At 37.8% G+C, this 16,043-nt stretch overlaps 1 protein-coding gene across 1 annotated transcript in view; it reads right to left on the bottom strand.

The window, feature by feature from the left end:
• CACNA1I (calcium voltage-gated channel subunit alpha1 I) overlaps positions 1-16,043 on the bottom strand; it is a 359,066-nt gene that overhangs the window by 124,928 nt on the left and 218,095 nt on the right. The gene's annotated exons all lie outside the window — the stretch shown is intronic.

Consider the following 16,043-nt stretch of genomic DNA (forward strand, 5'->3'; position numbering starts at 1 on the left):
GTTTATGTGTTAATTTTGTACTATGAGCCTCCTCAGAGATGTATTTGAATATACATCTATAAATAAATACACAAAATGGGATCTATAAATCAGAATGTTGACTCTCTAACAGGAAACAGAGCTTTTTGATATAGTACGGGGTACATATTTGTGTGTGTGTGTGTGTGTGTGTGTGTGTGTGTGTATCGGCTTCTTTGCTTTGTACTATCTAAATCCAGGATTCTAATCAGGATTAGAAGATTTCAATAAATATTACTGGTTTCTTCTAATTCTGGATATGACTTCACAGAATTTATTCTATTAAATCAGAGGAGAGGGGAGGAGAGGAGAGGAGAAAAAAGGAAGGAGACTAAAGAGCTGCAGTGGTGCAGTGGTTAGATTGCAGTACTGCAGGCTACTTCTGCTGACTGCCAGCTGTCAGCAGTTTGGGAGATTGAATCTCACCAGGCTCAAGTTTGACTGCCTTCCATCCTTCCGAGGTCGATAAAATGAGGACCCAGATTGTTGGGGCAATATGCTGACTCTGTAAACCACTTAGAGAGGGCTGTAAAGCACTGTGAAGCAGTATATGAGTCTAAATGCTATTGCTAAAGCACATAGAAAAAGAGTGGAACTTTGGTTGCCAGCTGCAATCACCATTGATCCTGTCCTGACCCTCTTTGCTGTTGCCAGTGAGAAGGTATAAAGACTGGAAGCCAGCATTTCTTTCTTAAGATTAGTGCAGAGTATTTTAGTTTTAAAATAAGTGATCCTACATACATACTGGCTGAATTCACATATTATGCTGAGCTATAAGGAGGTTTGCTTGCTTATGGTTTAAGTGAATTTCAGCTTCAATATAATAGTTTGATTAGGCAAACTATGGCTTAATGCAGTGGTGGGTTGTCCCTGGTTCACACTGGTTCTGTAGAACCGGTAGTAAAACCAGCAGGAGGCTCCACCCACCGACCCCGACGTCATCTGAACGCTTCTGTGCATGTGCAGAAGAGCGTGCACGGCCCCATTGTGAATTGGTAGTAAAGGTAAGTAAAACCCACCCCTGGCTTAATGCAGTGTAGGAACTCAGTCACAGTTTATTCTGTCTGGTACCTGCCTTCCAGTAGAGAAAACTGTAACTCAGTGCAACCTTCTCAGGAGATCTAAACCATAATCTAGCTTGTGTAAACCAGGTCTCTAACTTTGCAAGATTCAAAGCAAAGAATAGGTTTAAGCTTTATGAGGCAATTAGACAGGATCTTCTTGAATCAGTGTAAGCAGCCGACTCACAAAATAATATAAATACACAGAGACAACATAGCACTGAATGCTCAATAATAGAAAACAACTGTAAAAAGAACTCCTGCCATCCATAACGCATCCAAGAAAGCAGATGCTTGATCTGATCAGACTTCTGTATGTGCTGATAAATTCCTCTCAAGGACATACATACTTGCTATTACTGATCTCTTGTCAGTGGAGGAAGAAAGATGGCAAAAAAAAAGTAGTTTCCCTCAACCTAGCATCCTCCATATATGCTTTTATTTTTAAATTCGGTATTGTAGACCATCTGATATAACCAGAAGATACCAAGCTAGAAAATCAAATCAAAATCCAATTCTCGTAAGTCCTGCTCCTGAACTTTAAGAGCAAAGAGACTTGGAGCTGATAAAATTAAGTGGTATAATTAATCAATTAATTCATGAGTCATATTAAAATTCAGAGCAGTCTCCCGTGGGAAGAAAGTTCAGGTCTGATGACATTGTCATAAACAATTTATGTTCATCCATCCAGTCAGGAGATGCATTCATGATGATCTTTCAAAGAATAAATGTTTTGTCAGTGGGAGTTTTCTTTGATCATCAGCACATTGCAATAGATTTTAAATGTTCAATTTAACTGATAGAATAGGTCCATTCATAGAAGTACTTGAGAAATCAGTCCTTGCTACTGGGGGGAACTTGTTTTTGCCCACAAAACATTTTCCTCTTCTTTTTGTCCAGAAATATAAGAATTGATATCCATAATTAGAGTTTATTTTAACATGCAGCAGAACCCTTTGTACTGCTGGGGGGGAGTAGATATTTTGAAATTGGGAATATGAAATGAATTGGAGATAGATTTGTTGAAATATAAATTAGGTTCTTTTTAATTTGCATTATTTTATATTAACAATATATTATTGGTACCAAATATTTCATTAGTTAAAAGCATTTGTGAATTGTTGGAATTGCCTATAAATACCTATCAATAACTTAATAAATAGAACTTTAAGCAAATTTAAGCAAGAGTGCTTCCCATACATACATCATACAGCATGGCAAATATAATCACAGTCTATCTTCTAAGGTGGTTTAAATATCTATAATATTGCAAATCAGCAGCGTACAAAAAGTGAGAAAGTTCCTATTTTTTCCTTTTTATTTATTTTTGTTTTTTTAGTTCTTTGTTTTTCTTTTTATTAAATTAATATTGATAAAATGTTTCTCTGTATTTTCAATAGTTATTGAAATAATAGAACATTAATAATTTCAATTCATACAGTACAAATATCATTATATCAAAACAATATAAGATTTACAAAAAGAAGAAGGGAAAAAATCCCCAAATTTAAAAAAAATACATCTCTATTATGGTGTTATGTACAATGCCTTCTTTCACATTATATTAAATTTATATAAATTCATCGTAATTGGATCACTACCATCTGCAATTAGATCAAAGAACTGCTAGTTTTGTTCTGAGCTTCTGAGAAAATATATTGTTTTATTTGTTTAAACTCTGAGGGCATCTGACTCAACAACTCTGGATGGCTTCTGTTTGCTTTTAAACTACATATATTTCCTTGGTTTTGCCTCTTTCAATTTGGGACTATCTTTAATCATCCACAAAAGTATCCTTCTCCTAGAATGACCACTCTAGGACTTCAGCAAAGGGACAGAAGACTTTTCATCTATGTTGACAGATGTCCCATCTGTGCAATGGCTGAAGCTGGTGAGGCAGGAAGTAGCAGTGCTCTGACCCGAAAAAACGGTTACATAAACATTGAGTAGATGTCTCAAGGCTAGGAAAAGAAGCCAACGTAGGAGAAAAAGGCCTGCAATTTAAACCCTGGAGCAGATATATATATATATACAGAGCTTGATTTTTGTGTTCTGCATGTACAGAGCTTTTATCTTTTCTACATTAAAGCCAATTATTTAGCTAAATCATGTCTCTGAAGCTTCTGTTGTAAGCACATTTCTTGAATACAGGATGAAACAATGGAAAGTGTTGTTGTTGTTTTAATTTGATTTATATGCCGCCCTTCTCTGGAGACTCAGGGCGGCTTACAATGCGCTAAGCAATAGCTTTCATTCTTTTGTATATTTATACAAAGTCAGCTTATTGCCCCCACAACTGGGTCCTCAATTTACCTACCTTAGAAAGGATGGAAGGCTGAGTCAACCTTGAGCCTTGGCGAGATTCGAACCTGCAGTAATTGCAGGCAGCTGTTCTTAATAACAGGGTGCTTTAGACCACTCTACTACCAAGTTAAGATTTATTGCTAAGCCTGGAGTGAAATCTGGATATCTGGGACTGGAAAGGATGAATGCATGAGTATATGAATAGCTGCCATGGGTCCAGCTGTCATTGCAGACAGTGTTCTCTTTTGCCCCATATCTACAGGGCTCATTAGCACCTAGAAGCTACTGCTTTTCATCATCATATGATTTCACCACTACAACATTGCATCAATTCTGGTTCAGCCCATTGTGCTGCCACACCTCAAGGACAGTGTCAAGATTATCTTCAGTCAGTTCCTTGATTAAACTGCTTATGCTGGTTTGCAAATGCTTTGCAAAAATACTCAGAGTTTATCTTGGCCTATATCTGGCATCATTACAAGCAAAAGCATGAGCTAACTTGCAACTACTCTTCCACGAAATGAGTACATGCTTGGGCATCTACAACTGGAGGTGGAGGTGAGTCATGCTGCAGTCCCAGGACATGCAGCTGCTCTAAGAGGATGGTTGTTCCTAAGCACTTCTGTGCCCTCAAATCTGAGTATTGCACAGCCCTACTACCATCAGTTCAAACAATGCTGAATGTCATATATAAATGCTGACTTAGCTTTTAAACAAATGTTAAAAGAGGTTACCGCCTACTTTGGCATTTACTGAATGCTTAACATAAAATTTATCATGATATCAAATTATCATTCTGCATAGTGAAGAGGATTCCTGATTGCCAATATAGAGGAAAGTTAGATATATTTCCCTTTGTATAACAGAGCCCTTTTTCTATTTGTCTAGCCAAAGCCAATCCTAAATTGCATTAACAGAGGGATACAACGAAGATCTAGTCAAGTACTAATACCACTCTATAAAGCCTTAGTAAGACCACACCTAGAATACTGCATCCAGTTTTGGTCACCATACTACAAAAAAGATGTTGAGATTCTAAAAAAAGCACAGAGAAAAGCAACCAAGATGATTAGGGGACTGGAGACTAAAATACAGGAAGAACGGTTACAGGAGCTGGGCATGGTTAGTCTAATGAAGAGAGGGACTAGGGGAGAAATGATAGCAGTGTTCCAATATTTGAGCGGCTGCCACAGAGAGCCTCTGTTAATCTGTAAATCTGTAAAATCTGTAAATCTGTCTATGCCAAAAGCATCTAGAAATCTGCATGCACAAAAATATACAATTTTAAAAAACCAAAGTTCTCCAATTCAATTCAAACCTTTATTGTTAATGCACAACATGTGTACAATGAGATTGGATGAGCCTCCCTTAGTGCAGCCCCCCAAACACAAAATACATCTCAATAACTCATAAGTGAAAGAAAGAAAGAAAAAAACCCTAACCCCATAGATCATACTAACAAACACACAATCCTCTATACATATATGTACATTACATTACGTTATATTATATTGCACCAGTGTAGACATGTTACACATTGTGCTGGCCCTACAAGTCTATCATACTAAATAGTTATGGTGTTATGTTGCATTCAGAAGTCTGACAGCCCACAGATAGAAGCTATTTTTCAGCCTGTTCGTTTGGCTGGCTATGCTTCTATATCTCCTGCCTGATGGCAGGAGAGTAAAGAAGTGCTGACCAGGGTGTGAGTCATCCCCTAAGGATTTTCCTCACCCTGCTAAGACATGAGTCCTAGCATGTTCATCTAGTGAAGTCAGGGGACAGCCCATGATATTTTGTGCTGTTCTCATCACTCTTTGTAATGTCTTTCTATCCGCGGCTGTCAAGCCAGCATACCATACCGTAATGCAATATGTGAGGACGCTTTCTATCGTAGACCAGTAGAAGGAGATCATTAGTCATTGTTCCACCTTGTTTTACCGCAAGATCCTAAGGAAATGGAGTCTCTGTTGAGCCTTCTTGACCACCTGGATCACATTATTTTTTCAGGTGAGATCTTCACTAAAATGGACTCCCAGGAATTTGAAAGAGAAGACCCTCTCCACACAGCCCCCTTTGATGTAAAGTGGGGTAGGTTCCTCTCTCTTCTTCCAGAAGTCTAGCACCATCTCCTTGGTCTTGCTGATGTTTAGGTGCAAGTTGTTTCCTGAGCACCATGTGGATAACTTCTGGACCTCTTCCCTGTATGCTAATTCATCACCTGTAATAAGGCCCAATACGGTGGTATCATCTGCAAACTTGATAATCACATTAGATGGGTCAGAAGATTCAGAATCAGATGTGTACAATGAGTACAGGTAGGGACTGAGCACACAGCCCTGAAGAAAGCCAGTGCTGAGCTTCAGGGAAGAGGATATGAAAGGCCCAGCACTCACTGTTTGTGGCTGGTCCATCAGAAAGTATTTAATCTGATCACAGGTGAGAGAAGGAAAATTCAAGTAGTCATCTTTTCAATGAGGATGCTCATCGAGGATGGTGTTAAAGACCGAGCTGTAATCTATGAAAAGCATTCTGACGTAGTTCCCAGGTTTCTCTAGATGACTCACTACAGAATGTAGGGCAGTAGCTATGGCATCGCCTGTCAACCTATTCCCCCTGTAGGCAAACTGGTATTGGTCGATATTTGGTGGGAGGCATGACCTAGGGTGTTGAAGAAACAGTCTCTCAAAGCACTTTGTCACTACAGACGTTAGTGAAATAGGTCTGTAGTTGTTCAGGCTGTTAATTCCTGTTGTCTTCAGGACTGGAATGATAGTGGCTGCTTTCAAGCACGATGGAACATTGGCCGTTCACAAGGCGATGTTAAAAATCCTTGTTAGGACCTCTGCTAGTTGATCGGCACAAGTTTTACCACTATCCCCAGCACCTCATCTGGACCTGTAGCTATACTAGAGTTCACAGCCTTCAGTACAGCTCTCACTTGGTGTTCATACAAGGTGAGTGGCTGGGAGTTGGAGGGCTGGTGGACTGGGGCTATAGGGTCAGGTCTTTTCACCTCATAGTGGGCGAAGAAGATGTTCAACTCCTCTACCAACGAGGCATCAGGGTTGACTGCCTTCATTGTATTGCCCTTGTAATTGGTTAAGTGCTGCAGTCCCTGCCACACTTGCTTTGGGTTGTTGTCTGCTAGATGGTTCTCCACCTTTTGTTTATATTTTTGTTTTGCCATCTTAATGCCTCTTTGTAGGTTTGCCCTGGCCTCATTGTATTTTTCTCTGTCCCCTGCCTTAAAGATGGAATTCCGGGCTCTCAGAAGTATCTGTACCTCTGCAGACATCCAGGGTTTACAATTCCCATAGACTCTGATGCACTTGCCCACGGTTACATTATCTGTGCACACTTTGATATATGAGAGTACTATATCAGTGTATTCATGCAGTTCTAGGTGTTCGAATATGCTCCATTCAGTGGTTTCAAAGCAATCCTGCAACTGATTGAGAGCACCCTCTGGCCAGATTTTAACAGTTTTCATAACTAGCTGAGTTATTTTCCTAAGAGGGACATACTTTGGGACTACTCTAAAATTCAAAGAAAAAAAATTGAAAGTGTTGGTCCCATCAGTATTTGAGATCTTACCTCTTTTATTTTGCATAGAGGTAATCTATTCCTTAGCAAGCATTTGAAGTTATGACAGATCTCCCAAGAAATACCACACAGTCATGTGATCACATTTTGGGTGCTTGACAATCAGCCTGTATTTATGGATGTTTTTGCTGGAAACTGGTGTTTACTTCCAGTTACCAGCAAAAAACATCCACTGGCTAAAATGGGTTCATTTCATGGCCATGGCATTCACTTAATGACCACAATAGTCACTTAATGACTGCCACAAAAAAGGTGTCATAATCAGTGTGGTCACATGGTGGCTTGCTTAATGATTGCCATGACCTACACTTATAATTCTGGGCTGAATTATGGTCATAAGTGAAGGAAAGTGAATTACCCTGACCAGTATGACCATTGGTCCTACATTAAGCAAAACCGATAGCGAAGGTAAGTCAATACCACTACTGGTACTATCACACATATCTGCAGATCAGATTTGCTATATAAATCCTTAATTATAATGTGCCCTGTCTTTTCTCCAAAAATAGACATTTTGTAAGTTCAGCAGTACATAATTACATATAGAAGGCCTAGACCTTGAGGGCTGTCACCATCTAATTCACTCCATGCATTATTAAATATCAAAGGTTGCTCTAGCTGCTGACTCAGCGCTAGCATTAGGCCTTCGCTTTGTTCTGCAGCATATTTAACCAAAAGGACGCTCTCTGTGAATTGTCATTCAATTCTGTTCCCAGCCCAAAAAATAGAAAGAGCAGCTGTCACAACCTTTCACAACAGCATTTGCTACAGGGACATATTTTCCAGGGCAACAAAGTATTACTTGCTGAAGTGTTATGATTTCTCATTTTTCTCCTCCACACTGCAACTCTTTAAAAAAAAAAAAACCTTACTTACTTACATTTGTGGTAATTGAATGAAATGATGTTTTTCTTGAAATGCAGTTTGCTTATGTATTTTCATTCTCCCATGAGGTACTTAGAGAAAGCAGCAAATTTTGTATAGGCAATGAAAAATATTCAAACGCCTATTAAAAATAATTTGAAGAGATTTAGATTGTTAAGGAAACCCATCTCAGAAAACAATCAGTCTTATCCCTTTTCTATGCATGTCTCTTTTATTTATTTTCAGGCCCTTGAAGAAAGATATCTAAATCAGAAAACAAGGAGTTATAAGTGATCTAAAATGTAAAACAACTGGAATTTTCTCTCTTTTTAAAATGCAATTGAAGCAATCTCCTTTGCTCTTAAGATATAGAATCAGTATCTCTAAAGGTACAGTTAATGCCTAAAGATTACAATTCAACATCTGGAGGGGAACAGTTGAGAGGAGATTGCACTAATTTCCAAGATACACATAGGAAAAAAACACAGACCAGAAGAAAACTGTCTTCCTAAATTAAGTAGATTAAAAAAATCTATTTTCCTCAAGTGAAAATGGAATGACTTTTCTGAAACATATTTTCAGTAAGTTAACTAGTTATTGATGAGTTAATAAAAGAAAGCAAACATGCAAATCTATTTTTATGGCAATCTGGAAACATATTATTGAGTAGTTTACCAATTAAATCCATTTCTCTGTAAATTCAGCTAATATTTCAATTTGATTTTGTTATAGTCTAACAGTATTATAGGAAATGTGCACATTTTCAGAGCCAAATAAACAAATAAATAAACTACCATAAGTACATGCTGGATTTATTCACTTTTTTTTTCACCCAGCAAGAATACATTACCTATTATTATTATTTTTTTTTGTAAATATACTTTATTAGTTTTTAAAATTTTTACAAAACAAAACATCGAATCTCTGCTAACGTCTGAGGTGTCGTGTAATTACATATTTACATTATAAGCATGTCTAATGCATTCAAATCTACCATTATTAAACAATAAACGTAATCTTACGATCTCATTCTATTCTTCCACCATTGGTACCACCTTTCCCATATTGCATTGAATTTTGAGTTCTCTTCATTATTAAGATCATTTGTTAATTTTACCATTTCTGCGCACTCTAGGATTTTATTTATTATTATTATCTCTGGAGGAATTGATTTATCTTTCCAATATTTTGCATAAGTTATTCTGGCCGCTGTTGTAACATGTATTATAAGATGTCTCTTATTTTTAGAAAATCCTTCTCCAATCATTCCTAATAAAAAGATCTCAGGGGATAATTCTATTTCTTCTTCCACTATTTCTTGTAACCAGTTTCGTATATTTATCCAGAACTTTTTTGTCTCGGGGCAGGACCACCACATATGAAAGAAGGTGCCAACCTTCTTTCCACACTTCTAACATGTTGCTGAGGCATTGGGAAATATTTTTGCTAATCTAGCTGGCGCTAGATACCATCTATGGAAAATTTTATAGTGATTCTCCCTATAGGTTGCTGATTTAGTCAAACTGTAGTTTCTATTCCAGGCCTCCTCCCAATCATTGAAGTTTAATTTATAACCAATGTTCTTTTCCCAAATATTTAATTGATTTCTGGCTATTCCTTCTGCCCTGTCCTCGCCTAGTAACAGATTGTAAAATTTCGCTAACATTTTTTTTTCAGCCCCCAGTATAATTTTGTCCAAATTGTTATATTTCCTCTCTATACCAAATTGATCCCTATCTTTTTGATATCTTGAGCTTATCTGTAGATAGCTCCACCAATCTAAACTAAAGCCTAAGTCTCCTAATATTTCCCGAGACTTAAGAATTCCATTGTCGTCTAATATGTCTTTATACGTGCCAAATTTTAGAATATCCCTTTTATTTGAGGCGGTCAGGGCCTCCATGATTGAGAGCCAATATGATACTTTCCCATAAAATCGTTTCCTAATTTCCTCCCATGTTTGAATGAGAGTTTCCCTTAATTTGTGTTTATAAAAATACGATTCTTTTTTGTTCTTTGAGTCCCATAAATAAACGTGCCAGCCTGCGTGTAGGTCATGGCCTTCTAACGTCAATAATCTCTTGTTTTGTAATGTGACCCACTCTTTCACCCATACTAGTTTGGCCGCCTTTTGGTATACTTCCCAATCAGGTAATCCAAATCCACCCATGTTTCTTCTCCCTTGTAGTGTCTTATATGCAATCCTCGCCTTTTTCCCTTCCCATAGGAAGTCTCGTATCTTTTTTTCCAAATCCAGAAAGTATTTTTTGTCGAGATTCACTTGTATAGTTTGAAATAAAAATATAATTTTAGGGAGAATATTCATTTTAATTGCTGCAATCTTACCTGTGAGGGATAATTTTAACTTCTTCCATCTGTCTATGTCCTGCTTTATTTTTTGTAGTAATGGGCTGTAGTTATCCTCTTTCAAAGAGGAATATCTTGTAGTGATCCATATTCCCAAATACTTTATTTTCTTTACAATCTGGAGATCTAAGGATTTTTCTAACTCTTTCTTATTTGTCTCTGTCATGTTTCTTACTAACATTTTAGTTTTTGTTTTGTTGAGTTTAAAGCCGGCAACTTCTCCATACTGTTGTGCTTCCTGGAGTAATTTGGGACCCGATTTCAAGGGATCTTCTATTATTAGGGCCACGTCATCCGCAAAAGCTTGTGTTTTAAATGTTTCTTTCTTAATTCGAAGTCCTTTAATTTCTTTGTTATCTCTAATCTTTCTAAGTAAAATTTCCAGTGCCATTATAAAGAGTAGGGGGGACAAGGGGCATCCCTGCCTAACTCCCTTTTGTATCCAAAATGTCCTCGTCTTGTCCCCGTTTATTAGAATGCTCGCCTTCTGTTTACGATATATGTTTTCGATCATCTTCCTAAAATTTGTTCCAAATCCCATTAAGTCTATTTGATTAATCATAAATTTCCAGTTGAGGTTATCAAACGCCTTTTGGGCGTCCAAAAACACTAACGCCAGCTGTTTTTCCGGGTGCTGCTCATAGTATTCTATGACATTTATTACGGTCCTCAAATTGTCTCTCATTTGCCTCCCTGGGAGAAATCCCTTCTGATCGTTATGAATCCAGCCATTTAGAATTTGTTTTAGTCTTTCCGCAATTATACTTGTAAATAATTTGTAGTCGGAATTTAGTAACGAAATAGGCCTATAATTTGCAATTTGTTTCGGGTCAGCACCTCCTTTCAATATGAGTGTAAGATAAGTTTCCTTCCAAGAGTCTGGGATTCTTGTGCCCACTAAGACCTCATTGAATATTTCTAACAATTCTAATTGTATTTCTTCCTCAAATTTTGTATATATTTCCCCCGGGAGACCATCTGGGCCAGGTGTTTTATTTTTTTTAATTTTAGTGAGAGCCGATTTAAGTTCTTCTATTGTAATTTTTTTGTTTAGCATTTCCTTCTCTTCTTCTGATATCTGTGGGAGGTTAGCTTCTATCAAGCATTGTTCGGTTTTTTCTGGGTTGATCCCTTCATTTTTATATAAGGCTTCATAAAATTCTCTCGCTCTTTCTAGTTTGTCCTCTTCTTTTGTCAAAATATCGCCTCTGGAATCTTCTAATATAAGAATTTGATTTTTTTCCTGTTGTTTTTTTAATCTATAGGCCAGCCACCTTCCAGACTTATTTGCGTTCTCAAAATGATACTGTTTTATTCTCTTGATCTTTTGTACCAACTCCTCCTGATCCAAAATATTGAGATTATGCCTTGCCATCATCCATTTTTGTTTAGCCATCTCATCTCCCGGGTCTTGTTGTAATTTATTATCGGCCTCTTCTAGTTTCCTATTATAAATCTCCCTAGCATTCCTTTTTTCCTTATTTTTGAACGCCAAATACGAAATCACTACCCCTCTCACATACGCTTTCATGGTATCCCATACAATTTCCTTCGCCGTGCCTTGTTTGCCATTTTCGATAAAGAAGCGCTTGACTTCTTCATTCAATTTTATTACAAACTCTTTTTCGTTCAAAAGGTTAGTCCTCAGACTCCATCTCTGTTGCTTTCTCTTATTTGTATAGTGCCAGTTTATTTCATGAAGTTTGTGATCTGCCCAAGTATTTGTACATATATCCACTTTCTTAATTTCTAGGCCTAATTTTCTAGTAGTCCATACCATGTCAATTCTGGACCAGGAGTTCTGTGAAGCTGAGTAGAAAGTGTATTGGGAATCATACGGGTGTAAAGTACGCCACACATCAATTAAATTCATTTCATCCACCAGATCGAAAAAGCTTTTTGGCAGAGGTAACCTTTTATTTATTTTTCCTTTCCCCACTCTTATAATCTTTCTCTGGATTGACAACGCCATTAAAGTCACCTAACATACAAAGTTCAACATGAGCCCAATTTCCTAATTGTTCATGTAATTTTTTGTAAAATTGTCCCTGTTTTTTGTTCGGGGCGTATACCCCCACCAACATCATTTTTGAGTTACCTCTCTTAATTTCTACTATTAGAATTCTCCCTTTGGTGTCTTTGTATTTTAATTCTGCCTCAATTCCTTTTCTCACATATACAACCACTCCCCTTTTCTTTTTCTCTGCTAATGACATAAAAGCTTTGCCAAATTTGGTAAATTCTAAACAATTTGCCTCATCTTTTTTTATGTGGACTTCCTGTATACAAATTATATCTGGGCTCTGTTTTACTAGTTTTGATAGAATTATCTTCCTTTTCTTGTGGTCGTTTAGACCGTTAACATTTAAAGATAAAATTTTTAAGCCATCCATTTCTAGTATTATGTCCGGTTTCTAGTTCTTGTTTGTCTTTAACGTTACCACTCTCACTGGTCTAGTCTTCTTTCCTTTTTCTTCTTCTTCTTCCTTTTTCTTCTCCTCCTCTAATTCTTCCTTTGTGCTTTGCTCTTGTGAGGTTTCTTCTTCTTCTGTATTTACTATATCGATCTCTTCCTTACTAATTTGTTCTTCTTCCCCTCCTCTTAGTTGGTCTAAGAAGTCTTGTGCTACACCTAAACTATCAATTTTGATTTTTCTTCCCTGCCATGTGATTAGCATCCCCTCTGGCAGGATCCATCTAAATATAATACTTCTTTTGTTCAGTTGGCTCGCCAGAAACCTATAATTTTTCCTCACTTCCCTCACTCTCCTTGGAATTTGTTTCAAAATATTCACTTCCTTTCCTTTAAATACAATCTGTTCTTCTCTCGCTATGTTAAATAGAATATCCCTCACTTTCCTTCTGGCGAACCTCACGTGGACCTCCCTAGGGAGCCTATTTCTTCTCACATAGTTCGTTTGGACCCTGTAAACCTCATCGAGTTCTTTAATAATATCCTGTTTGTCTTGCTGAAGAGTGTCCGCTATCAGCTCAGCTATTTTATCGCCTAAATCCTCTTCTTTTTCTTCGCAGATGTTTTGGAAGCGAAGGTAATATGAAGCCTTATCCATTTCCAATTGTATCAGAGACTCTTCGATTCCTTTATTCTGTATCGCGACTGTCTGATCCACCATATCTAATCTTTTTTCGCTTTGTTCCATCCTTTGTTCTACATTTTGTATTCTTCTCTCATTGTTCACAATAGAAGCTTGAATCTCAGTCATTTTTGAGTCCAAAACATGAATGTCTGTTTTTAGTTCGGAATGACTGTTTAACAATTTCTCCTGCATTGCTAGCATGGTCTCTTGAATTAACGATAAAGAAGATTGTACTGTTTGAAGAGTTGGGGTCGTTGGTGGCTTGTCTGATTTCTGTATGCCTTCTAAGGGCTTCTGAATCACAGGGGACATTGTTGTTAAGGTAGGATTGGATGGGGCCTTTTTGCCTGATTTCAAAATTGTTGATGTCATTGTTGCCATTTCTTTCAGAGTTAATTTTTGCTCTCTTATAATTTTCTCTATATTTTTCCAGATGACCATTCAATGGTTTTACCCCTGTTTCCTCAATTAGTTCCACTTCTTAGGTTCCTATTTAAAGATTTACTATCTCACCTCGAGGGAGTCAATTCCTCAAAATCTCTTCTTTAAATCAAATCCTCCTAACACACCAAGATTCTCAAGATTCCTTAGTAATTTAAAAACTTAAGAGTTAAATCACATTGCCACATTCCAAATTAATTTTCACATATAATTATCAAGACAAGCTTTTTATACCTATATATTTCTGTAAATAATATGATTTTTCTGTAGCTAAGTTCAATCTTAATATAAGAATTAATATAAGTAAATTAATAGATTAGTAGGTTCTCTCTGTAGTTCTTATATATCTAAGTTCAAGCCTTAATATGAAACGTTAATATAAGTAAGTTAATAAATACTACCCGTAGGAATAAATATTCTAAAGTAGATAAATATAATTAGATAAATATGAATAAATATAATAAATTAATTAATTAGTTAGATACAAATCTATATCCTTATTTATAAATATGTAAATATGTCTAATGGTTACTAGATAGAATCAGCACTTAATTTCTATATTCCTGTATTCTATAGTTCTTAACAATTTCTCAACAATTAGCAATTCTTATTAATAATAATATTTAAAAGATCAAGATCCAAGTATTAAGAGACACAATTACTCAAAGGAGGAGGAGGAAAAATGAATATCCGAGTATCTAAATATTGTTATATAGTGTCCACGAAGTTGTAAGTTTTCACGTCTCTACTGAATTCCGACACTTCTCTATGATGAATCTCACTGCTAGATCGTCTCCTTGTCAGTTTCTCTGCTGTCTCACCCCTTCAATTCAATGGCCGTACTTCCTGCTTCACTGAAACGCTAAAAAAAACAGATCAGTAATTTCTCCGGTTTACTTTCCTCCTCGTTTGCCGATCACAGCGCCAGCCACACCAATATTCGTTTTTCTCTTCCCTCTCAATGCGCCCTCCAGAAGTCTTTATCAAAGCGATCTGCTCCCACCGTATCTCTCGTCGGCTTGTCGGGTCTCCGCCGTTGCGATCTGCTCTTCACTCTTGTGACGAAATGGGGTTGAGGGGTACCCCGGACCGTGAACCAGCTCATGAGTAAACACACTGAGACTGAAATAATTCTGACAGAGGCATCTTGTGTAAAAATATAATTTACTTTAAAACATTTAAAAGGCACTATGTCTTTAAGAAAACACATTAAAAACAAAGTCTTATCTGGGTATGTGAAGCAAGGCTATCTCCCTAGATCCCTCTCCACAATACTGAAACAGTTCACATAAGAATAAAGCTAGCATGAAGGTAAGCAGCTTCGGCGTCGATACATCATCAAGGCAATCATAATGGGAGCAGCACGAGCTTCACAGCTGAAAGTCACCTGAAGTAAAAACAGTTCAAACAGCAAACATTGCTTGAAGCTTGTGGGAGGAAGAAGGTCCAGCAACAGCAGTCCCGATGATAGCTTGCGTGCTACAAAACAGCAAAAGGCAAGCATCCGTGGGAGTCTCTCTGTAACGACGTCTGGAGTCCTTATCTGCATTCTTCTCCCATCTGCAGCATTGCACCAAGCTTCCTGCAGGAGCTGTGCATTTAGGCCTAGAAGACTAGGCCCAAGTAGCAAGCAAAAGGTCCTTGCTTATATAGGGAGTTAACCTGCAATTAACTAGGGCGGGGAAGGCTTGCAGGTAATTGGCAACAGTAGATGGCTTGATTAAAACCATACTGTTTGTGAGTAGGCAGATAGCCACAGCAATCGTGGAAACACTTGTGACAACTCTCCGTCGCCGCCTCTTACCGAACCAAGCACTCCTCTCCCGACTCCACCGACCTCCTCTCTCAACGCTAGATCACTCCAAGGTATGGGAATGTGGTTTTAGATCTAGCACGGCACCTCCGATCTCCTTCTTAGCTCCCGTCTTTTGCTGGCTATTGCAGCTTCAGGCCCGCCATCAAAGGACCGGCTCACCACGTTGGATTGACAGAGCCGCCCGGACTTGTGAGAAGTGGCTGTGCCCCACTTTCTCACTCGCCTGGCTTTCTCTTTTGTCCACAGGGCTCTCTGGGTCCTGCGCCCCCCAAAGGGATCCCCAAAACGTGGTGACAGAAGGCGTTGAGGAGCAGCGATCACTCACTCGACACCATATCGTTGCAAGTCACCAACCGGAAGTCCTACATTACATTACCTATTATTATTTCTACAACTTTCTGACTTCTGCACAGCGCAGATATATTATTTTATTACTTAAAATTGAGGTATTCAGAAGCGAGAAAGTTG

The sequence above is a fragment of the Pituophis catenifer genome, unplaced genomic scaffold (assembly GCF_029215685.1).
Source record: "Pituophis catenifer annectens isolate HBS135680 unplaced genomic scaffold, rPitCat1.0.hap2 SCAF_7, whole genome shotgun sequence".
In the NCBI taxonomy this organism is placed as follows: domain Eukaryota; kingdom Metazoa; phylum Chordata; class Lepidosauria; order Squamata; family Colubridae; genus Pituophis; species Pituophis catenifer.